At 47.5% G+C, this 26,160-nt stretch overlaps 1 protein-coding gene across 2 annotated transcripts in view; it reads right to left on the bottom strand.

Annotated features, from left to right (window-relative positions):
* ADGRD2 (adhesion G protein-coupled receptor D2) overlaps nucleotides 1–26,160 on the bottom strand; it is a 653,782-nt gene that overhangs the window by 16,359 nt on the left and 611,263 nt on the right. The window lies entirely within an intron of this gene.

Genomic DNA, 26,160 nt, shown 5'->3' on the forward strand with positions numbered 1-26,160 from the left:
TGGCAGCAGCATGAGGAGTCGGTACGGGGGCCCATGGCAGATTAGGGGCCTGGCAGCAGCTATGGGAGGCCCGTAATCTGCCAGCACCCTATGACAAAAAATTGAACACACCAGCAGTGTGTGAGGAGACCTGAAAGTGGCACATGGCAGAGTGTGGCGATGGAGACAGCAGCAATGGGAGGCCGTACAGGGACCCATGACAGACTCTGGACTTGGCAGCAGCATGAGGAGGCGGTACAGGGGCCCATGGCAGATTAGGGGCCTGGCAGCAGCTATGGGAGGCCCGTAATCTGCCAGCACCCTATGTCAAAAAATTCAACACACCAGCAGTGTGAGGAGACCTGAAAGTGGCACATGGCAGAGTGTGGCGATGGAGACAGCAGCAATGGGAGGCCGTACAGGGACCCATGAGAGACTCTGGACCTGGCAGCAGCATGAGGAGGCGGTACAGGGGCCCATGGCAGATTAGGGGCCTGGCAGCAGCTATGGGAGGCCCGTAATCTGCCAGCACCCTATGTCAAAAAATTCAACACACCATAGTGTGAGGAGACCTGAAAGTGGCACATGGCAGAGTGTGGCGATGGAGACAGCAGCAATGGGAGGCCGTACAGGGACCCATGAGAGACTCTGGACCTGGCAGCAGCATGAGGAGGCGGTACAGGGGCCCATGGCAGATTAGGGGCCTGGCAGCAGCTATGGGAGGCCCGTAATCTGCCAGCACCCTATGTCAAAAAATTGAACACACCAGCAGTGTGTGAGGAGACCTGAAAGTGGCACATGGCAGAGTGTGGCGATGGAGACAGCAGCAATGGGAGGCCGTACAGGGACCCATGAGAGACTCTGGACCTGGCAGCAGCATGAGGAGGCGGTACAGGGGCCCATGGCAGATTAGGGGCCTGGCAGCAGCTATGGGAGGCCCGTAATCTGCCAGCACCCTATGTCAAAAAATTCAACACACCAGCAGTGTGTGAGGAGACCTGAAAGTGGCACATGGCACAGTGTGGCGATGGAGACAGCAGCATTGGGAGGCCATACAGGGACCCATGAGAGACTCTGGACCTGGCAGCAGCATGAGGAGGCGGTATAGGGGCCCATGGCAGATTAGGGGCCTGGCAGCAGCTATGGGAGGCCCGTAATCTGCCAGCACCCTATGTCAAAAAATTGAACACACCAGCAGTGTGTGAGGAGACCTGAAAGTGGCACATGGCAGAGTGTGGCGATGGAGACAGCAGCAATGGGAGGCCGTACAGGGACCCATGAGAGACTCTGGACCTGGCAGCAGCATGAGGAGGCGGTACAGGGGCCCATGGCAGATTAGGGGCCTGGCAGCAGCTATGGGAGGCCCGTAATCTGCCAGCACCCTATGTCAAAAAATTCAACACACCATAGTGTGAGGAGACCTGAAAGTGGCACATGGCACAGTGTGGCGATGGAGACAGCAGCAATGGGAGGCCGTACAGGGACCCATGACAGACTCTGGACCTGGCAGCAGCATGAGGAGGCGGTATAGGGGCCCATGGCAGATTAGGGGCCTGGCAGCAGCTATGGGAGGCCCGTAATCTGCCAGCACCCTATGTCAAAAAATTGAACACACCAGCAGTGTGAGGAGACCAAAAAGTGGCACATGGCAGAGTGTGGCGATGGAGACAGCAGCAATGGGAGGCCGTACAGGGACCCATGAGAGACTCTGGACCTGGCAGTAGCATGAGGAGGCGGTACAGGGGCCCATGGCAGATTAGGGGCCTGGCAGCAGCTATGGGAGGCCCGTAATCTGCCAGCACCCTATGTCAAAAAATTGAACACACCAGCAGTGTGAGGAGACCTGAAAGTGGCACATGGCACAGTGTGGCGATGGAGACAGCAGCAATGGGAGGCCGTACAGGGACCCATGACAGACTCTGGACTTGGCAGCAGCATGAGGAGGCGGTATAGGGGCCCATGGCAGATTAGGGGCCTGGCAGCAGCTATGGGAGGCCCGTAATCTGCCAGCACCCTATGTCAAAAAATTTAACACACCAGCAGTGTGAGGAGACCTGAAAGTGGCACATGGCAGAGTGTGGCGATGGAGACAGCAGCAATGGGAGGCCGTACAGGGACCCATGAGAGACTCTGGACCTGGCAGCAGCATGAGAAGGCGGTACAGGGGCCCATGGCAGATTAGGGGCCTGGCAGCAGCTATGGGAGGCCCATAATCTGCCAGCACCCTATGTCAAAAAATTGAACACACCAGCAGTGTGTGAGGAGACCTGAAAGTGGCACATGGCAGAGTGTGGCGATGGAGACAGCAGCAATGGGAGGCCGTACAGGGACCCATGAGAGACTCTGGACCTGGCAGCAGCATGAGGAGGCGGTACAGGGGCCCATGGCAGATTAGGGGCCTGGCAGCAGCTATGGGAGGCCCGTAATCTGCCAGCACCCTATGTCAAAAAATTCAACACACCAGCAGTGTGAGGAGACCTGAAAGTGGCACATGGCAGAGTGTGGCGATGGAGACAGCAGCAATGGGAGGCCGTACAGGGACCCAGGAGAGACTCTGGACCTGGCAGCATCATGAGGAGGCGGTATAGGGGCCCATGGCAGATTAGGGGCCTGGCAGCAGCTATGGGAGGCCCGTAATCTGCCAGCACCCTATGTCAAAAAATTGAACACACCAGCAGTGTGTGAGGAGACCTGAAAGTGGCACATGGCAGAGTGTGGCGATGGAGACAGCAGCAATGGGAGGCCGTACAGGGACCCATGAGAGACTCTGGACCTGGCAGCAGCATGAGGAGGCGGTACAGGGGCCCATGGCAGATTAGGGGCCTGGCAGCAGCTATGGGAGGCCCGTAATCTGCCAGCACCCTATGTCAAAAAATTCAACACACCATAGTGTGAGGAGACCTGAAAGTGGCACATGGCACAGTGTGGCGATGGAGACAGCAGCAATGGGAGGCCGTACAGGGACCCATGAGAGACTCTGGACCTGGCAGCAGCATGAGGAGGCGGTACAGGGGCCCATGGCAGATTAGGGGCCTGGCAGCAGCTATGGGAGGTCCGTAATCTGCCAGCACCCTATGTCAAAAATTGAACACACCAGCAGTGTGTGAGGAGACCTGAAAGTGGCACATGGCAGAGTGTGGCGATGGAGACAGCAGCAATGGGAGGCCGTACAGGGACCCATGAGAGACTCTGGACTTGGCAACAGCATGAGGAGGCGGTACAGGGGCCCATGGCAGATTAGGGGCCTGGCAGCAGCTATGGGAGGCCCGTAATCTGCCAGCACCCTATGACAAAAAATGTAACACACCAGCAGTGTGAGTAGACCTGAAAGTGGCACATGGCAGGGGCATGATTCATGCCGGATTTAATCAGTTGTGTCAGGAACTGGTGGTTTGAAATCCAGACTAATCCACGCCTGATTCATTTTCACAAACGTGAGTCTCTCCACACTTTGGGTGGACAGTCGTGTCCTCCGCGGAGTTACAATACCTCCTGCCGCACTAAACACGCGCTCCGATGCCACGCTACTGGCCGGGCATGACAGCCTTTCAAGGGCAAATTTAGCTAGTTGGGGCCAAAGGTCAAGTTTCGTTGCCCAGTAGTCAAGGGGATTGTCTACCTCGGTTGGCAGGGTGCTGTCCAAGTAGGCCCAAGCCTGTTGTTTGAGGTCCTGCTCCGGGTCCACCTGATGCTGCTGCTGCTGCGGCTGGTTAGTAGTTTCCTCACTGCGCTGGTGAAGAAAGCTACTCATCATCGACTGCAGACTGAGGCAGCCACTGCTGGTGGAGCTACCACTGCTCCTACCACCCCACCCCTCCCCTGCTGCCATGGCAGCGGAACGCGAGCGCACAGGGCCCACAGTGTCTGAGGATGGACGTTGGCGCACAAAGGCAGAGACCAACTGACTACATAGGTGGTTTTTATAGTACGTTATTTTGGCCTCCCTCTCAGCAGGTGTGAAAAAGGCCACCATTTTTGAACGGTAGCGAGGGTCCAACAAGGTGGACAGCCAAAAGTCATCTCTCTGTCTGATGGTTATTATTCGGCTGTCACTACGCAAGCAACCGAGCATGCTATGGGCCATTTGTGCCAAGGACTCCCTGCCTCCATCTCCACAGCATACTGCCACGGTGCGTCTGGGTCCTCTGTCTCCTCCTCCTCCTCCTCTACCACATGCTCCTGCTCCTCCACTCCTGTCCGCTGAGTGGAAAAACCACCCATTTCACTCAATAATTCCTGAGCACAAATGTCCTCCTCTACCTCCTCCTCTTCTTCCTGTCCTGCCCCCACAGGGGTCATGTGGCGTTGAGATCTGTGCGCCACGTCTATCGCACCCTGACCAGCCATTGTTAACAGCATTTGTTCCAGGACGTGCAACAGAGGAATGACGTCGTTCATCCCATAGTCCTGGCGACTCACGAATAGCGTGGCCTCCTCAAAGGGCCTGAGCAAGCGGCAGGTGTCACGCATGAGCTGCCAATGGCTGACATCGAAGTTACACAGGGGAGTACCTTTATCCGCTTGTAACATCAGGAAATCGGTGATGGCCTTTCGCTGTTCGTAAAGGCGGTCTAACATGTGTAGGGTTGAATTCCACCTTGTTGCAACGTCGCAGATCAGGCGATGCTGTGGAATTCCGTTCTGCCGCTGCAGCTCAAGGAGGGTGTGCTTTGCGGTGTAGGAATGGCTGAAATGCATGCAAAGTTTACGTGACATTTTAAGGATGTCTTGCAGTGGGATGGTGGATTTTAGGAACCGCTTGACAACCAGATTGAACACGTGAGCCATGCATGGCGCATGGCACAACCTTCCTTGACGCAGAGCAGACACCATGTTCTTTCCGTTGTCGGTCAACATGGTTCCGATTTTCAGTTTGCGCGGAGACAGCCATCTGTCGATTTCTCTGTTCATTACACTCAGAAGTTCCTCCCCTGTGTGACTACGTTCGCCAAGGCATACCAGGTGCAGCACAGCGTGACACCGTTGCGCCCTGCACATGTGATATGCCGGTCGGGTAATGGGACTTGGCACGGGGGTGGCGGCTGAGAACACGAAGGAAGAAGAGGTGGTAGAGGCGGACATGTTTTGTGGACCAAGGACGTGCAAACGTGGAGGCAAAAGCGGCGTGACCTGTCCAAGTTGCTGGTGCGGCTGTGACGGCACCACGTTCACCCAGTGGGCCGTAAATGACATGTACTGTCCCTGACCGTAGTTACAGCTCCACACGTCGGCGCTGCCGTGCACTTTGGAAGAGACCGACATGCTTAAAGACTGGCCCACCATCTCTTCTACATGTGAATGCAGGGCTGGCACTGCCTTTTTGGCGAAGAAATGACGGCTTGGCACTCTCCACCGCGGCGCGGCACAAGCCATCATTTCTCGGAAAGGTGCTGAGTCCACCACTTGGAAAGGGAGGGACTGCAGCACCAGCAACTTGGACAGGAGGACGTTCAGCTTTTGCACCGTCGGGTGCGTGCTCGCAAACTGTTGTCTCTTGGAAACGGATTCCAAGAAAGACTGCTGACGGAATCCGTGAACAGGAGTAGCAGGAGAAGGAGCATCTGAACGAGCGGAAGATGGCAACGAGCGACAACTCCCCTCAGCAGAGGTGTTGGAGCCTTGACTGGCTGATAGAGGGCGATTGACGTCGGGTGACGGAGTAAGTAACGGAGCGGGTGATGGAGCCGGGGCTGGGGCGGGCAGAACCGCCGTATCTTTATCACGGTTTTCCCAGGCCACCAAATGGCGATGCTGCATATGCTGCCGCAACGCTGTAGTCCCAACATGGGCCCCCTGGCCACGCTTGACTTTCTGGCCACATAGTCGACATACGGCTACGTTTACTTCCTCGGGCAGCTTGACAAAAAATTGCCACACCGCCGAGTAGGAAACTTTGCCCCCGATACTCCTCACTGGCTGACTGCTGCTTCCTCCGTGCACACCGGCACCACTACTGGCTGTGGTGGTAGACTGCAGTGGAGCTGGTGCTGTACTCCGTGGCCGTTTGCCTCCACTGACACTGCTGCGACCCTGCTGCCTCCTGGGCAACCCACCGACTGTTTTGCTCGCTGCCAAGCTGCCACCCTCTTCTCCTGATGATGCGGAAGCAATAGCCTGATGACGACGAGGCTGCCAAGTGCGATCAGCCTCCTCATCATCAATTAGGGTCTCCGCCTCACTACTAGCCCCCTCGGCTGCGTGTGGGTCAGGAGACAGACCTGTCTCTAGACCGGCTACCGAGCCACTCTCCTCGCCACTACTTCTTCGCCTGGCTGCTGAAGAGGCGGATGTCTCCCCCCGTTCCTGACCGCCCTCTGTTTGCTCTTCCTCACTGTACAGTGGGGCTGAGCCCACAGCATGCGATACTTTGCTTGGTGAGGGAACACCAAAGGACAGGGGCAGGTAGAGGACACGTGATTTCAGTGGGCTTGGTCCCGGGCCATGCCAACTAACGGTTGTGTCTGACGTACCCACCGACCATTGGCTGTAGGTGTCAGAGGTGACCTGGGAAGAGGAAGACGACCGAGCCAACCAATCAATGACGGCAGGGTTGTCGGTGGAGACACGACCGCTGGATGACACCGGGAGCACTGGCCTCTGGCTGCGAATAGTGCTGCCTCGACCCCTTCCTCTGCTGCCACGTCTGCTCACTCCTAAAACATTGCCTCCTCTGCCACTCCTCTGCATGTTGTCTGACATACTCTTTAATTAAACGATTCTGTGTCCCTGAGTAACAATTCTGTGTCTGTCCCTGAGTAACAATTCTGTGTCCCTGAGTAACATTTCTGTGGCCCTAAGTAACAGTTCTGTGGCCCTCAGTAACAATTCTGTGTCCCTCAGTAACAATTCTGTGTCCCTCAGTAACAATTCTGTGTCTGTCCCTCAGTAACAATTCTGTGTCCATGAGTAACAATTCTGTGTCCCTCAGTAACAATTCTGTGTCCCTGAGTAACAATTCTGTGTCCCTGAGTAACAATTCTGTGTCCCTCAGTAACAATTCTGTGTCCCTCAGTAACAATTCTGTGTCCCTGAGTAACAATTCTGTGTCCCTAAGTAACGTTTCTGTGGCCCTAAGTAACGGTTCTGTGGCCCTAAGTAACGGTTCTGTGTCCCTCAGTAACAAATCTGTGTCCCTCAGTAACAATTCTGTGTCCCTCAGTAACAATTCTGTGTCTGTCCCTGAGTAACAATTCTGTGTCTGTCCCTGAGTAACAATTCTGTGTCCCTCAGTAACAATTCTGTGTCCCTGAGTAACAATTCTGTGTCCCTGAGTAACAATTCTGTGTCCCTGAGTAACAATTCTGTGTCTGTCCCTGAGTAACAATTCTGTGGCCCTAAGTAACGTTTCTGTGGCCCTAAGTAACGTTTCTGTGGCCCTCAGTAACAAATCTGTGTCCCTCAGTAACAATTCTGTGTCTGTCCCTGAGTAACAATTCTGTGTCCCTAAGTAACGTTTCTGTGTCCCTAAGTAACGGTTCTGTGGCCCTAAGTAACGTTTCTGTGGCCCTAAGTAACGATTCTGTGGCCCTAAGTAACGTTTCTGTAGCCCTAAGTAACGTTTCTGTGGCCCTAAGTAACGTTTCTGTGGCCCTAAGTAACAGTTCTGTGGCCCTCAGTAACAGTTCTGTGGCCCTCAGTAACAATTCTGTGTCCCTCAGTAACAATTCTGTGTCTGTCCCTGAGTAACAATTCTGTGTCCCTAAGTAACGTTTCTGTGGCCCTAAGTAATGGTTCTGTGGCCCTCAGTAACAATTCTGTGTCCCTCAGTAACAATTCTGTGTCTGTCCCTAAGTAACAATTCTGTGGCCCTAAGTAACGTTTCTGTGGCCCTAAGTAACGTTTCTGTGGCCCTAAGTAACGTTTCTGTGGCCCTCAGTAACAATTCTGTATCCCTCAGTAACAATTCTGTGTCTGTCCCTGAGTAACAATTCTGTGTCCCTAAGTAACAATTCTGTGGCCCTAAGTAAAGTTTCTGTGGCCCTAAGTAAAGTTTCTGTGGCCCTAAGTAACGTTTCTGTGGCCCTAAGTAACAATTCTGTGGCCCTAAGTAACGTTTCTGTGGCCCTAAGTAACGTTTCTGTGGCCCTCAGTAACAAATCTGTGTCCCTCAGTAACAATTCTGTGTCTGTCCCTAAGTAACAATTCTGTGGCCCTAAGTAACGTTTCTGTGGCCCTAAGTAACGGTTCTGTGGCCCTCAGTAACAATTCTGTGTCCCTCAATAACAATTCTGTGTCTGTCCCTAAGAAACAATTCTGTGGCCCTAAGTAACGTTTCTGTGGCCCTAAGTAACGATTCTGTGGCCCTCAGTAACAAATCTGTGTCCCTCACTAACAATTCTGTGTCTGTCCCTAAGTAACAATTCTGTGGCCCTAAGTAACGATTCTGTGGCCCTCAGTAACAAATCTGTGTCCCTCAGTAACAATTCTGTGTCTGTCCCTAAGTAACAATTCTGTGGCCCTAAGTAACGTTTTTGTGGCCCTAAGTAACGATTCTGTGGCCCTCAGTAACAAATCTGTGTCCCTCACTAACAATTCTGTGTCTGTCCCTAAGTAACAATTCTGTGGCCCTAAGTAACGATTCTGTGGCCCTCAGTAACAATTCTGTGTCTGTCCCTAAGTAACAATTCTGTGGCCCTAAGTAACGTTTCTGTGGACCTAAGTAACGATTCTGTGGCCCTCAGTAACAAATCTGTGTCCCTCAGTAACAATTCTGTGTCTGTCCCTAAGTAACAATTCTGTGGCCCTAAGTAACGTTTCTGTGGACCTAAGTAACGATTCTGTGGCCCTCAGTAACAAATCTGTGTCCCTCAGTAACAATTCTGTGTCTGTCCCTAAGTAACAATTCTGTGGCCCTAAGTAACGATTCTGTGGCCCTCAGTAACAAATCTGTGTCCCTCAGTAACAATTCTGTGTCTGTCCCTAAGTAACAATTCTGTGGCCCTAAGTAACGTTTCTGTGGCCCTAAGTAACGATTCTGTGGCCCTAAGTAACGATTCTGTGGCCCTAAGTAACGTTTCTGTGGCCCTAAGTAACGGTTCTGTGGCCCTAAGTAACGGTTCTGTGGCCCTCAGTAACAATTCTGTGTCCCTCAATAACAATTCAGTGTCTGTCCCTAAGTAACAATTCTGTGGCCCTAAGTAACGTTTCTGTGGCCCTAAGTAACGATTCTGTGGCCCTCAGTAACAAATCTGTGTCCCTCAGTAACAATTCTGTGTCTGTCCCTAAGTAACAATTCTGTGGCCCTAAGTAACGTTTCTGTGGCCCTAAGTAACGATTCTGTGGCCCTCAGTAACAATTCTGTATCCCTCAGTAACAATTCTGTCTGTCCCTGAGTAACAATTCTGTGTCCCTAAGTAACGTTTCTGTGGCCCTAAGTAACGTTTCTGTGGCCCTAAGTAACGATTCTGTGGCCCTAAGTAACGTTTCTGTGGCCCTAAGTAACGTTTCTGTGGCCCTTAGTAACAATTCTGTGTCCCTCAATAACAATTCTGTGTCTGTCCCTAAGTAACAATTCTGTGGTCCTAAGTAACGTTTCTGTGGCCCTAAGTAACGTTTCTGTGGCCCTCAGTAACAATTCTGTGTCCCTCAATAACAATTCTGTGTCTGTCCCTAAGTAACAATTCTGTGGCCCTAAGTAACGATTCTGTGGCCCTCAGTAACAAATCTGTGTCCCTCAGTAACAATTCTGTGTCTGTCCCTAAGTAACAATTCTGTGGCCCTAAGTAACGTTTCTGTGGCCCTAAGTAACGGTTCTGTGGCCCTCAGTAACAATTCTGTGTCCCTCAATAACAATTCTGTGTCTGTCCCTAAGTAACAATTCTGTGGCCCTAAGTAACGTTTCTGTGGCCCTAAGTAACGATTCTGTGGCCCTCAGTAACAAATCTGTGTCCCTCACTAACAATTCTGTGTCTGTCCCTAAGTAACAATTCTGTGGCCCTAAGTAACGATTCTGTGGCCCTCAGTAACAATTCTGTGTCTGTCCCTAAGTAACAATTCTGTGGCCCTAAGTAACGTTTCTGTGGCCCTCAGTAACAAATCTGAATACCTCAGTAACAATTCTGTGTCTGTCCCTAAGTAACAATTCTGTGGCCCTAAGTAACGTTTCTGTGGCCCTAAGTAACGATTCTGTGGCCCTCAGTAACAATTCTGTATCCCTCAGTAACAATTCTGTGTCTGTCCCTGAGTAACAATTCTGTGTCCCTAAGTAACGTTTCTGTGGCCCTAACTAACGATTCTGTGGCCCTAAGTAAACGTTTCTGTGGCCCTAAGTAACGATTCTGTGGCCCTAACTAACGTTTCTCTGTCCCTAAGTAACGTTTCTGTGTCCCTTACTCTCTCCCTGCATACAGCCAGGTCTGCCTCTGTTGAATGACTGGAGGCAGATGGAGAATTCTAAAATGGCCGCTATTTATAGCTCGACCATTACACTGTGCTGGCTGGCTGGCTGCTGATTGGCTAATGCGATCACATGTCATGAATGAATGCATTATGGGTCAGCGCGCCTTGTCTGCGCGCCTTCCCAGACATCCCCGCTCCGTCGCCGCACATGTCGCCGCCATTTTAGGAAAAATTTCGATTCGCGCATCCGAAGTAACAATTCTGTGTCCCTAAGTAACGTTTCTGTGGCCCTAAGTAATGTTTCTGTGGCCCTAAGTAACGATTCTGTGGCCCTAAGTAACGTTTCTGTGGCCCTAAGTAACGGTTCTGTGGCCCTTAGTAACAATTCTGTGTCCCTCAATAACAATTCTGTGTCTGTCCCTAAGTAACAATTCTGTGGCCCTAAGTAACGTTTCTGTGGCCCTAAGTAACGTTTCTGTGGCCCTCAGTAACAATTCTGTGTCCCTCAATAACAATTCTGTGTCTGTCCCTAAGTAACAATTCTGTGGCCCTAAGTAACGATTCTGTGGCCCTCAGTAACAAATCTGTGTCCCTCAGTAACAATTCTGTGTCGGTCCCTAAGTAACAATTCTGTGGCCCTAAGTAACGTTTCTGTGGCCCTAAGTAACGGTTCTGTGGCCCTCAGTAACAATTCTGTGTCCCTCAATAACAATTCTGTGTCTGTCCCTAAGTAACAATTCTGTGGCCCTAAGTAACGTTTTTGTGGCCCTAAGTAACGATTCTGTGGCCCTCAGTAACAAATCTGTGTCCCTCACTAACAATTCTGTGTCTGTCCCTAAGTAACAATTCTGTGGCCCTAAGTAACGATTCTGTGGCCCTCAGTAACAATTCTGTGTCTGTCCCTAAGTAACAATTCTGTGGCCCTAAGTAACGTTTCTGTGGACCTAAGTAACGATTCTGTGGCCCTCAGTAACAAATCTGTGTCCCTCAGTAACAATTCTGTGTCTGTCCCTAAGTAACAATTCTGTGGCCCTAAGTAACGTTTCTGTGGCCCTAAGTAACGATTCTGTGGCCCTCAGTAACAATTCTGTATCCCTCAGTAACAATTCTGTCTGTCCCTGAGTAACAATTCTGTGTCCCTACGTAACGTTTCTGTGGCCCTAACTAACGATTCTGTGGCCCTAAGTAAACGTTTCTGTGGCCCTAAGTAACGATTCTGTGGCCCTAACTCACGTTTCTCTGTCCCTAAGTAACGTTTCTGTGTCCCTAACTCTCTCCCTGCATACAGCCAGGTCTGCCTCTGTTGAATGACTGGAGGCAAATGGAGAATTCTAAAATGGCCGCTATTTATAGCTCGACCATTACACTGTGCTGGCTGGCTGGCTGCTGATTGGCTAATGCGATCACATGTCATGAATGAATGCATTATGGGTCAGCGCGCCTTGTCTGCGCGCCTTCCCAGACATCCCTGCTCCGTCGCCGCACATGTCGCCGCCATTTTAGGAAAAATTTCGATTCGCGCATCCGAAGTCTGCGAATCGAAATTTTCCTAATATTCGAAACGAATTCCACTTCGCCTACTTCAATTCGCTCATCTCTACTTTTCATTCTAGATAGGTGGTTTTGTTTGAATAATTAAAAATAGCATAAAGTATAAAAAGCATGCTTCTGTCTATTATGTTTCGAAGCAGTCATTGCTGACATAAAGCTGACAGAGAAAAGCAATCTAGACAAAAATGTTTGCCATTTTTCATCCCTTTCTTGCAACAAGCATCGCACCAATTAATTTTTTGTTTGTTTTCTTTATGTTAAGAGGAGAGGAGAAGAACCATAAAGTATTGCTCATTGAGACTTAAGACATCTGATTTCAGGGGAAATGTTGGACCCATTAGAGGAAAAATTAGATTTTCATAAACCTTTTCCTGGAACGGTAGAAAGCTGTTGGTCCTGCCTCCCTGTTTGTATAAAACATATGCATTGCACATGGCCATCAGCATGATACATATAGGCAGCTATTTATACTAGACTTGGTTATTTGCTCATTATCAGGTATTGCTATAGAATAGGGTAAGATAGGTCAACACCTCTCATATAAATATTGTTAAAAGTGATGCCTGTGGGTTTCTGCTTCAATATCATTGACAGTGGTTGTGATACATATGCTATTGAGCATACAGACATCATTCTTGCCCTGAATTATTAGTGGCAAAAGCCCGTCATTACAGAGACCAGTTGTCTACTCTTCTAGCCAACTATAAATTTTGGGAACCATTTTTGGTTTCTCAGGATAGTTGGACAGATACCTGTGTTTGCCTCCTTACCCGTCCTTAGATATGTTGGTTGCAATAGGTTTGTTTTTTCAGGCCTTTTTCCTTCATTCTCACCTGGTAATTTTGTGAATAAAACACTTCCTAGTCTTTTGTGGCTGCACTCATTACTTTACTAATCTATGGAGGTAACCATGGTTGCCACACAGGATGGACTTTGTTCATCTCCATTGCATGGTAGTTCATGGGATTAATAGTTTACAAAAAAAGACAATGTTGTTTTTGCCATCTTCTTAGTTTACAGGAATTGACAAGGACACTGAATTTCTGGCAAGATGAACAGATAATTTCTAATTTCTGTACTTTACTGCAAATGCTCTAAACTTGAAAAAAGTATTGCTGCTGCCAGATTGTAAACTGCAATTGTTTTGATTTGGGGTTTCGCTTTAAACTTATTCAGAAATTAAGGCCACTTGTAATTTTCAAGTGATACTGCCAGGTGAAGTTTTAGCACTTTACAGTTGAATGATGAGAAGTGCAGCGTAACAACCACTTGGGAAAAATGTAATATTTCATGTACAGCTTGGGCCTTCAATGGGTTAATCTTCAACATGAAGATCAACATAGGTGCTTACAGGCACCACAAGTCACCTGTACCTCCCAGCTGTTGATATCTTGACCAGGACACGTTTACTTCATTAGTAACATTAACATTTAAGGCTCAAAAATATTTGAAATTAATCTTCCGCTCACTACTTATTCACCCTCCTTATGAATGTGGAAGTGCTAACAGTAAACATCTAGCTAGGTTCTATTTAGTGTGATCCAATTTAATATGTAGCTGGAGCTCTGCGTAGTGATGAATTTGTACTTTTTTCATGGGTTTAGCACATGGAGGATTTTATTTTTAAGTTTTAGAATATGATATTGAATAACAATAAAAAGCTCATGCTTATCTCATCAAGGCTACAAGCTCAGAGCATATGGCATGCACTGCAATATGCAGCCTCCTGCTATGCTGCTGAAAGCCTACAATCCCTTTAGAGCAGGGGGTGATTTGAACAGGGTATAGTAAAGGTAAGCTGGCTACTTGGTGTACTCTCTATTGCAATTCTTAATTGGCTACATATTAAAATACACAGTGTTTATACAGCTAAAGTGTTTCAGCCACAAGAGCCTTCCTCATAGTTGCCATATTAAAGCTGTTGTGGCCTAAATGCATTAGCTGTGTATACACTGCATTTTAATATGTACCCAATATAGATTTGCCATAGAGAGTACACTGAGTAGCCAGCTTGCCTTTGCTATATACTTGAGTATATCAGGGATGAAACATCCCAGCTAGAAGTACTCATATTCAGCCACAGAATCCTGATTGAAGTGGTTGAACGAGCGTATTGTTTTTCATTGATTTGAATAGGGCTCTTTATCAAAAAAAATTACACCATTTGAATTCTATACTGATGGGCACAGGCCTCTTTTACACTCTCGCTTGTCCAGAAAAGGGTATTGGTATGTACATGTTGCTTCACAGATTTTCCTTTTGAAATATTTGGGTTCAGTTATTGCAACCTTTTACCAAATTTATCAAAATTGTAAAACAGCATCTAAAACATTAGAATAAACTATTACATAGTTGCATTGTTAATCTGTTTAAAAAACATGTCCTTGGGATTGTTGATTTGTTCTGAGACTGAGAACAACAGCTGAGCAAGTTACACATACAGTATATCCAACTTTCTCATATGTTGGGCATTTTTCAACCATTTTTATTCTTTTTTTTATTTGTAGTGCTAAATAGAACTAGCTTAAGGTTAGCGTTTTTTATTTGAAATTTTGCACTAAGAAGAAATTATTAAATCAAGATTTATGAAAAATGTTTGATACTTGAATAAACATCCCCTTCACTGGAAGCAGCAAGCTCAACATCTCCTAACTTACAGTATTTGAAACCTGGCTGTCATTCTGACAGTCTTGGTTCAATATTCTGGGGTAGTGACATGAACAGTAGTGAAGCTAGTTATTACATAAAACAAAAACTAGCATTTAAATGCACAGGCTGAATAGTTAATAATTAACAATATAAATAACCCCTAACTAATTACTGAACAGATTCACCATGCTATTACAGGCGTGAGCTCCTGGATACATTTACAAGCACTAACAATGTTAAAAGTACAGTGGGAAAATAATTATTTGATCCCCTGCAGATTTTGTAGGTTTGCCCACTTACAAAGAAATGTAAGGGTCTATATTTTTATCATAGGTGTATTTTAAATGACAGAAACAGAATATCAACCAATAATCCAGAAAAAATTAATGATTCAAATGCTATAAACTGAGTTGCAGTTCAGTGACTAAAATAAATATTTGATTCCCAAGCAAAACATGACTTGGTACTCGGTGGAGAAACCCATGTTGGCAAGCACAGAGGTAAGACGTTTCTTGTAGTTGGTTACCAGGTTTGCACGGATCTCAATAGGGATTTTAGATCACTCTTCTTTACAGATCTTTTGTATATCCTTAAGGTTTCTTGGAAGCTCGAAGTTTCAGCTCCCTCCATACATTTTCTATAGGATTAAGGTCTGGAGACTGGCTAGGCCACTCCATGACCTTTAATGTGCTTCTTCTTGAGCCACTTCTTTGTTGTCTTGGTGGTATGCTTTGGGTCATTGTCATGCTGGAAGACCCATCCATGACTCATCTTCAGTGTTTTGGAAGGGAAGAAGGTTCTCATCCATGATTTTACAATACATGGCCCTGTCCATTGGTCCCTCAATGTGACAAAGTCAGCCTGTACCTTTTGCAGAGTAACAGCCCCAAAGCATAATGTTCCCACCTCCGTGCTTGACTGTAGGGATGGTGTTCTTTGGGTGGTAGTCAGCATTTTTCTTCCTCCAAACACAGTGAGTTAAGTTATTTATTATTTATTTATTTAAGGTACTTATATAGCACCATCAATTTACGCAACGCTTTACATATATATTGTACATTCACATCAGTCAACTGTTGTCTTCTTCTCACTAATCTTCTTGCTGATGGTCTTGTAGCCCATTCCAGCCTTGTGCAAGTCTATAGTCTTGTCCCTGACGTCCTTTGACAGCTCTTTGATCTTGTCCATGATGGTGAGGAAGAATGAGATTCTGTGGACAGGTGTCTTTTATACATATAATGAGTTGTCGTTAGGAGCACCTTGGACTAAATGACAGGACTAATCTGTATACCACATGAGATCCAGACTGAGGGCGATTGATGGTTATTTTGTATTTCTTCCATTTCTGAATAATCACTACTTCTCATCTTCTTCTTTTTGATGGTCTTGTAGCCCATTCCAGCCTTGTGCAAGTCTACAATCTTGTCCCTGATGTCCTTTGACAGCTCTTTGGTCTTTCCCATGATGGTGATGAGGTTTAAAAGGAAGAAATAGACATTCTGTGGACAGGTGTCTTTTATACACATATCAAGGTGTCGTTAGGAACACCTTCTGAAATTGACAGGACTAATCTGTGTACCACATGAGCACATAGCCAGTGTGTGGGAGCCAGAATTATTGTTGGTTGGTAGGGGATCAAATATTTATTTTACTCACTGAACTGCAACTTAAATTATAACATTTGTATCATGTGTTTTTTCTGGATTTTTGGTTGATATCCTGTGTCAGGAATGGACTTGCCAGTGGTGGTGGGACTCACCTGCCTTGTGGGCTGCAGTACCAGGGCTGGCCAGCGGGTGCTCTCAGCAACCAGAGGCTCACTCCTGCAATGAGCCATCACCTGAAGCTGATTACAACAGGTGTATTTAAGGAATGGCCAGGCCTGTGATCAGGTCCTTGGTGTATGTTTCCCATGGGCCCCTGTACCTGCATCCTGTCTGCTTTCTGCCTGATCCAGATTCTGCTTCGATCCCTGACTCTGCATGAACTCCTCCTGTCCTGACCTCGGCTATTCCTGACTGCTCTTCCGCCTGCTCCTTGTGCCCTGCCTGCCCGTTTGCTACCGACCCGGCCTGCCTGACTACGCTTAGTATTGTTTCTATTGTTATCTGTTGGAGGTTTGGGTTGGTTTGTTTGCACTGTGTTGTTGTTTAGTCTTGCACTGCGTCTATGTTTTGTTTAGTCTTAATAAATTGTCTTATTCACACTATACCTGAAGTCTGCGTTTCCCTGTGTCAGTCCACACATTTCTGGTCATACCCGGATCCCTAACATCCTGTCTCTAGCATTTAAAATACACCCATGCTAAAATGTATTTTTTTTAATTGTCTTTGTAAGTGGGCAAACAAAATCTGCACGGGATCAAATAATTATTTTCCCCACTGTATATGTGAAGTGTATATTCCTTATCATAATAAATAGTGAATTTTATCAATTGTAATTTACAAAAATGGCGAAAAATAAAATGTCTAAAATCAGATGTCAACCTGAGCAAACTGTAGGGTGATTAGGAAGTGCACCTAGTGCAGAAAGTGTGGACAATTTAAGTAAAACTATACTATACTACTTTTTTAATTTTGGATGGAATAAGGGAGGGTTATAACCCTGTTATTTTTATTTGTCATCTGTGTCCCACTGGAGATATTTCTGTTCGTGTCTTGTCATGTTGCCAAAACAGGAAGTGAGAGGAAATCCCTCAAAAGTTAAGGAATCCCTGGTTGTCATCGGGGTCACCAGAACTAGTGTCCCCATTGGAAGATTTCCTCTCTATCACTGTTTTGGGAACAAGACAAAATTGGGAATTTTCTTTCACTTTCAATGATTTTGGTAAACAGGACAAATAGAGATAATGACTCTACCTAACCTGGACAAAGACAGCAATGACACGTGTTCCAATCCCTCTCTACTCTATCCAAAACTAAAAAAATGCCTTTAGTTAAATTTTAAGGGGCTGTGTTGTATTGTGGCTTATACACATTGTGGGCTGGACATTAGCTGCTAAGATGAACTCAGCATGCAAGATATCAAGCTAGTGGCAGTCGTATTCGCTTATTACATAAGAGTGCTTCTACAGATGCTGCTGTATGAGTCCTGGGCAGCATCCCAATGCTAAATCACTGTTCCAGGAGAACAGCTATATACCCTGCATCCTATTTCAGTAAAATATTGGCTCTGAATCTTACTTCCCTCTTTAGCCCTCCACCAAGGTAAAGGTAGAAGCAATTTGGGTGAAATGCTAATAAGAGAAGTCATAAATCCTAAAGCAGTGTGGGTGCAAGCTAAATGTGCTCACATGGCTGCTTGTTTATTATTTGATGTTTTGCGTGTTAGTGTAATGTCCTCTAGGTTAAGCAGATAGTTGTTTGTTTGTTTTTTTCTTTTTAGGCAGAGACAGTAGCAGCCTGGATTGAGTCAGCCTGTGAGTGAGGCAGGAGTTCACCTCAGGACAGGCTGGGAGGCTCTAACAGGTCGGGGCTTCTGGAGCCCTCCCACCTTTCCAAAAACATGGAGAATTTTCTGGAGGGGAGGAGGCCCAGATCTGCATGTTTGAGAGACCCTGGAAAATCCCCTGGTAGGAGGCTGCACATGGTGTCTAAGGCAACCCTCAAGTATGGCACAGCCTGTACAGCAGTGGCAGAGAGTATCGGATGGAGTGTGGAGCCTGGGAGGGGGCCCAGGGAAAGGGTGTACCTACAGGCTGGTGCTAGAGATGAGAATCTCCACTATGCCACCGTCTCTAAAGGAGGACATTCTGAGAAGCAGGGAAGGAGGCAGCCAAGCAAAAGGCCTGAAGGCAGCCACCAACCCATTAAGCTATCAGGAAAGGACAGTGTGAGTATTCCAACACCCTGGGATGAATAAAGGGAGAGAGCAAAAGGAAAATCCAACTAGCTTTTCATCCGGGGCTGCTGTGTTGAATTGGCAGTTTGTGGGCCCCCATGCCAAGGGCATATGTTCAGTGCAACTGAGTGAAGAGGGAGATTCATTTGGGGTCTGAGGAGGTACACCAGAGAACTGGAATATTCTTAAAGGAGAGACTTTTTTTTTTCCACATCGGTACCCAGTTGTTGGGGAGTTTGTCCTCACATTTGCAGTTTCCTTGGGCACCCCATACACCCCTCAATCCCATCCAAGTTCTAAACCCCTTCGTAAAATCACAAAACCACGGTCAAGGACTGTTTACTGGCTCTGAGTGCAAAGTGTAGAGGAAAAGGCGTGTTGCCTGGCTGTGCAGTGCTTTAGGGGGACCCAAAAACTCAGCAACTCCTAAGGGGGTAGTGCTAAAAAAAAAAAAAAGAGAATGGCTAATAAGCTTCCTGGGTGAGTAAAACTGTTTTTCTAATCAGTAGAAAGCACACCACAGTCTCTGACTATTACCCTGATCATATAGCTACTCTATCCTCACAAGAAAAAAATCATCTGCTTTTTACTGCTATGCTAAAGTAATATAATAGTGCTGTCTGATCACTTGAGCCTGACCCCTTATACTAAAGCCACCTCCTTTCTCTCCATAAAACCTTTAGCATCTCATGAGCTGTCATGTTTATTCCCCACTCTGGCTGCCCACGCTATGATGTGGGGAAGAATGAGGAGGGAGTATTATTCACCCTCCTCCCACCTCCATCTTCCTCCTACCGGTGCTGTCCCTGCTCTAAAAGCAATAACACTGACGTTACTGCTCCCATTCAGCTCAAGCCAGAGAGCTAGAGATACAGAAATTATGTTGATTTTCCATATCTGCTCAGAAGTCTGCGGGAAAACATCTTGGGAAAATTGATATAGCTGAACCGTGAAATATTGTGTGGCTCCTGAGTTTACTGGAAGACATGAGGCTGGGTCTAATGGCCATTTATTAATAGTTTACTATACATCAATTTACGTATATTGCTTTATGAGATGTAAAAAGGGCAACAGATGTGTTGTAGCAGCTATTATAACAGCAAATGTAGAATTTATCCAGCTAAGGCTTTCATAAATCTCTACAGTCTCTGATGCCATATCTGAAATATATACTGTAGCAGTTACTGGACAGTGAATATTATTGTTCTTAAATTGGTTCTAAAGGCTGAAGGTTTTTTATCTTTATGAATTCTATGCATGGATTCTGCCCCCTCCAAACCTACCTGAGCCCCATCCTGATCCAGTGATGTGCACAAGAGCAGAAGCTCTCACGGGTTTCTGCCTCCTCATTGGCTGAGACACAGCAGTGGGAGCTATTGACTCCTGCTGCCATCAACCACAGCCAGTGGGAAGGAAGTGGGGGTGGGGACAAGCCACACTCTGTGTGTCTCATAGCACACATAAGTGCCCCCAGTGCAAGCAGAATACTGTGGGGGCACTCAGCAGACAAGAAGGGCCAGAACTGCCAGTGGGGGACCCAAGAAGCAGGTTCGGGGCTGTTCTGTGCAAAATGTTTGCACAGAGCAAGTAAGTATGACATGTTTGTTATTTAATAAAAAAAAATCCATGAAGCATTCTGTGAGATCAATTTTTGCACTTGCATTGCTTTGGATTACTTTATCCATAGTTGCCAACATTTCAGAAACTTTTTCAAGGATACCTTTATTTCATGTGCGCCTAGTAAGCCATTGTACATTAATTGTACTTTAATTAGGGGTGGGTATTCACTTAAAATGGGCTTGATTCTACAAGTGGCATATATACCTAATGCCATGCTTTAAACATATTGTATATGTCTTCATACACATGATCATATTAAAATACTCATGTCTACGCTGGATCTTTCTTCCAGCTGGCAGAATAATATAGCATGAAAGAAATGCTTGTTTTGGTGCATAATTAGGTGTGTTTCCAAGAATATGGTATTTAGTATGCACAAAGATTTAGGGATGGGTATACTAAAGACCAATAGACTGTGCACTCTGCAAGTGCAGTTGCTCCAGAGCTCAGTAAATTAGTCTTCACTTTGCAAAGAATACCCAATCACATGCAAGGAAATAATTAAAAACACAGCATTTTTCCTTGCACATGATTGGATGATGGAAGTCAGCAGAGCTTCTGTTAATTTACTAAAATGTGGAACAACTGCTCTTGCAACGTGCACAGTCTATGTACCTTTATGTAGCACCCTCCTAGTTAGGGGCTAGGATATGTATGTTTAGGTTAAACATGGCTGTGTTTCTCTGCTTACCAGAGAGGCTGTTGGGTAAATTCAGTGTGGTATTCTGCTTGGTAGAGTGCTGTGATTGATGAGTTAGGTCTGCTCATGCTGCTCTGGTGCTCTTGGAGTTTGTCTGAGTTCGGCCCGCCTTCGGGAAGCTATAAGAGCCTTCCAGAACATGAGTAGGGGCTAGGCAAAAGCACAGCATGAATGGGGGGTTACCCCATTGTATGCTGGAAGTGGTATTAATATTCGGAGAGCACATGGGTTCAGTGTATTTTCATGGGAGTGGATTGCACCAGCCAGGCCAGAGGCATGGCGCTTGCTGCCATGTGGCCTCAGGTGGGTCGACCTGAGGGCCACAAGTGGGAGAGAGTGACCCTGGTTCTTTGTAAGCTGACTGAGGGGAGTTATCTGCCAAAGCTCTGGTGTCACTGGAGAATTTAGCTTGGATGATTGGAAGGAGACAACCATTCTGTCCTTGAGCCTTGTGAGTACTGACATTGAAGAATTTGGGGACTCTGTATGCTTGCTACCTTCCCTGGTGTTTGGTAGTCAGCGTGGGTCTTGAAAAGAGGATTACTGGCTAGAGTTCTGAAGAGTTTGTCCAAGTGTTGGTACTGCAAAGGACTTTGCTTAGCCACATTACCTTTGGGTTATCAAAGTCTCTCGTAACTAGCTTTAATTGCTGGATAGGTGGCAGTGGAAAATACTATTGCAACAGTGCAGAGAAACGTTTTCTTATAGGCTTATAAGGCACAGGTACACAGTACATTCACAGAAGATATATATTGCAGCTTAATTCTGCTGGTACTGTGATATCCTGGCTACAAGCACATATGTGTTATATACGGCACATAATGTTTACTTGCCAGTGTCCATAAACAGGTGATACAAATGCAGCAATATTGGTATAGCAGGGAGATATACTAACTTTGATAGTCTTTCTTCTCAAATGCAGCAACAGTGATGATTGGCAGGACTCCAGAGGATCCCTGTTCTGTCCCTGAGACTGGATCTCTCTCCCTAAGTAAAACCTAGCTTGCCCTAGCAAGGATGGGTATCCATCTCTTTCTATATACACGCAAGAGCTCCTCCAAATGGTGGCTGGGCTCCATTTATATAGGAGAGCCACAACAAAATGGCCGTTGAAATCTCGAGAGAGTTTTTACACCCGACTACTCTGTGATTTGATCCACCTACACAAAGGGGGACTGATCCCCTTGGATAGGAGTGGGCCCCAGGTTAACAAGTTGTACCAACACTTGTCCTGGCTATTAGCTATTCACCTTTTACCTCTAGATTGTGTTGTGGTTCTACAATCACAGTGGCTCCTCTTATGTGTCTTCTAACTACTATTGGAAGGGGGCACACCAGCTCCTGATAAGGGGGAAATGGTGACCCAATGACAGGTATGAAGGTGGATGACCCCAACTTTCTCTGTATGTTTGCGACCCTGTGTTTGAGCAACTCGGCAAGTGTTAATCAGATTCTGGATTTGAGTTCCTGACAGTTCAGATACCTGTGATGAAGTCTCCTGAAGAAGGTGTGTTTAAGTCTAGTTCCTTCAAGATGTTCATGCCCAACACCACTGGAATTTCTCTCTGGTCACTACTACTCTGAACCATGTGAGGGCTTGTCCATAGATCTTCATGGACATCCAGGAGACCCCTACCACTGGAATAGGCAGGTTATTGGCAACTTTCAGATGGAGTCAGGAGGGGTCGAGAGTTGGGGTCTGCCCAAAATGTTGCTGGTAAAAGTTATAAGCCATAGTAGTAACCTCTGATCCAGTGTCCACCAGGCAGTTAGCTGGCCTGATGTTGAAGGTCAGTTACCACTGGCCAGCCGGATATCATCATAAGATCACATTAGAGCCCTAACTTATTGCTTTCTGTGGGTTGCCCCTCCGCCATGGGAACCTCTAGTTTGCAGGACGATGTTTGTTTCCCTTCTCACACAGTTCCTGAAGATATGGCCCAATAGTCTGCACTGCCAACATCTATGATCGGTATCTGAGTCTCTCCAGAGTGGATTGCTCGGAGCGCTAGGAAGGGTGACCCCATTCCAAATAGCTGACACGTCCTGTCTGAGGGAGGTCAAAGAATCATCTAGGTCTTTTACAATTTTTTCTATTGAAGGCAACACAACATTTGGGGTTGGTGAGGGGCATGGAGCAGTCGCTTTATTGCACTCAAATGGCCACCCAACTCCATGAGTGGTGGTAACCTGGTTTTTGGCAATAGCCTGTTTCTGTTCATCTCTTCCTGTTCCCTCTCAATGGCCTCCTGCATGATGACAGCGAATTTCACTGTGCCATCAGCCTTTACTCTATCCCTTCAGGCTCCAGAGGACCGGACCCAAAAGATGAACTGGTCCAGGATGAGTTGACCAGGGTTAGACACTCCTGCTCCAGCAGGTGCCATCTTTTCCTCCAGTCGGCACCAGATTTCCTGCAGGGCCACTGCATATTGAGGAATAGTCTCTCGCTCATGCAGATATATAATCTCCTCTGAAGTTCTGCAATAGGGATACTCTGACCCAGGGGCGGACTGACCATTCGGGCACTGCCCGAGGGCCCAGGGTCAATAGGAGGCCCCATGAGAAGTTCAGTCTGCCCCTGGAGGTGCCCAAAGCTTATAATACAAAAAAGAAGAGGTTTAAGGCAGGAAGAGGCAGTATACCATGACAGCCTGCCAGCAGCGATTGAGCGCTGGGAGAAAAGGACTCGTGTTAGGCAGGATGAGGGAGGGATGGTTGAGACATGGGGATGAGGGTAGTGGCAGCCTCTCCTCCTGGGGAGTTCAGCAAAGGGGCGGGACCACAATCCACATCCCCGCCATGGGTTGATAGCAATCCATGCTGATGAAGAGAGCTGGAGGCGGCAGTGCACTGTGGAGCAGACTCGGAGCTTGTGGCAACCTGCATTGTGTGCAGCAGGTCAGTGATTGGCAGCCCAGCGGTTGTGTGCACTCTTGTTTAATCTCCACCAGGCTGACTAAGTATGACAGTGACTGCCCAGTGCCCATACACTAAGTGCTACTCCCTATACTGCAATAAAACCGATCTCTATACACTTAGTGCACACTGATATCTGTACACTGAGTGCCACTCATTGTACAGATATCAGTGTTATATATACAGTAGGTAATAGCACTTAGTGTAAGATATTTGTGTTATATATAGGTAATAGCACTTAGTGAGTGCTATTACCTATATGTAACATTGATATCTGTACTCTGAGTACCATTTCCTATATATAACACTGACACAGGGCAGGACTGACCATTTGGGCATTGCCCAAGGGCCCAAGGTCAGTAGGGGGCCCCATGAGAGGCTCACTGTTTGTTGACAGTGTGGGGAGCAGAGGAGGAGGCAGTCTCCGATCCCAGATGTAGCTCACCTTTCACTTCAGGTAGTGGCAGAGTGAGTCGGGGTCCTGGGCAGTCATAGTGCCTTTTACACGCTGCTGGTGATGAAACTGGTGGACAGTGGGAAGGTGAGAGGCAGTGCCATATCATCCATGGGTGTGGGGTGTTAACTGCACACACCCTGCACCCATGGATGACATGTATCAGGACTCAGGGATGATCGGTGCACTGGATGGACAGTGACAAGCACCGATCTCCCTTTATGGCTTTCAATGAAGCAGCTGAAATCTGTGGGAGGGAGGGGAGGAGATGTAACTTCCAGCTGCTTCATTTAAAGCAATTCAGGGAGATCAGTGCTTGTCACTGCCCCCATCATCTCTGACTGTGGATCACATTTCCCTTCTACCCTCCCTCCCCAGTGCTCCTCAGGCTCCACGAGCAAGTCTCTGATGCCCTGTCTTCTCTGACGGTGCCCAGCCCCTCCCCACAACCTCCACAACTATGGCTGAGCAGAGGAGAGAGCTCATTCTTTCCTCCCTCCCCACCCCTCTATTTATTTCCTTCCCTCCTGTCTTCCTCCCTTTCCTTCCTCCCTCCCTCCCCTTCCTTCAATCCTCCATCCATTCCCTCCCTACCTTTTCTTCTTTCCTTCCTGCCCTCCTTCCCTCTACTTCCTTCATTCCTTCCATCCTCCCTCCCTCCCTCCCCTTCCTTCAATCCTCCCTCCCTTCCTTCCTCCATCCATTCCCTCCCTCCCTTTTCTTCTTTCCTTCCTGCCCTTCTTCCCTCTACTTCCTTCATCCCTTCCATCTATCCTCCCTCCCTCCCCTTCCTTCAATCCTTCCTCCCTTCCTTCCTCCATCCATTCCCTCCCTCCCTCCCTTTTCTTCTTTCCTTCCTGCCCTCCTTCCTTCCCCTTCCTTCATTCCTTCCTCCACCTATTTTCTTTCTTTCCTTCCTTCCTCCATCCCCTTCCTTCATTATTTCCTCCCTCCCCTCCTTACATTTCCCTCCCTCCTTCCTTCATTCCTTCCTTCCCTCCACTTCCTTCATTCCTTACTTCCTCTCTCCCCTTCCTTCCTTTCTTCCTCCATACATTCCCTCCCTTTTCTTCCTTCCTTCCTCCCTTCTTCCATCCATTCCCTTCGTCCCTTTTCTTCCTTTCTTCTTCCCCTCCTTCCTTCCCTCCCCTTCCTTCATTCTGTCCTCCATCCATTCCCTCTCTCCTTCCCTTTTCATCCTTCCCTTCCTTCCTCCATCCCCTCCCTTCATTCTTTCCTCCATCCCCTCCTTTCATTTCCCTCCTTCCTTCCCTTCCCTTCCTCTCTCCCTGCTTCCCTCCCCTTGCTTCCTTATTCCTGCCCTCCCCTTCCTTCATTCCTTCCTCCATTCATTCCCTCCCCCCTTTTCTTTCCTCCTTACTTCCCTTCCTTCCTCCCTCCATCCCCTCTCTTCATTCTATCCTCCCTCCCCTCCCTTCATTTCCTTCCTTCCTTCCTTTCTCCCACCCACACTCCCTTCCTTCCTTCCTCCCTCCCCTCAATTTTCTTCCTTCCTTCTTACCTTCCTTCCTCCATCTATTCCCTCGCCCCCTTTTCTTTCTTCCTTCCTTCCTTCCTTCTTTCCTTCCTTCCTCCATCCAATTCCTTCTTTCCCTCCCCTTCCTTCCTTCCCTGCCTTCCTCCATCCCCTCCCTTCATTCTTTTCTCCCTCCCCTCTTTTTCCTTCATTCCTTCCTTCCTCTCTCCCTTTTCTTCTTTCCTTCTTCCCTCCCCTTCCTTCATTCCTTCCTCTTTCCATTTCCTTCCTTTCTTCCATTCCCTCCTTCCCTTTTCTTCTTTCCTCCATCCCCTCCCTTCATTCTTTTCTCCCTCCCCTCCTTTAATTTCCTAGCTCCCTTCCTTTCTTCCTCCATTCCCTCCCTTCATTCTTTCCTTCCTCGCCTCCTTTCATTTCCTTCCTTCCCCCCCCCTTCCTTCCTTCCTCCATCCATTCCCTCCCTCCATTTTCTTCCTTCCTTCCTCTATCCATTTCCTTCCTTCCCTCCCTCCCCTTCCATTTCCTTCCTTCCATTCCCTCCGTGTCCTTCCTTCCTCGATCCATTCCCTCTCTCCATTTTCTTCCTTTCTTCCTCCCCTCTTCCCTTCCTTC

This window comes from Staurois parvus, unplaced genomic scaffold (genome assembly GCF_062004578.1).
Source record: "Staurois parvus isolate SC_StPar_1 unplaced genomic scaffold, SC_StPar_1.0 ptg000002l, whole genome shotgun sequence".
NCBI classification, from domain to species: domain Eukaryota; kingdom Metazoa; phylum Chordata; class Amphibia; order Anura; family Ranidae; genus Staurois; species Staurois parvus.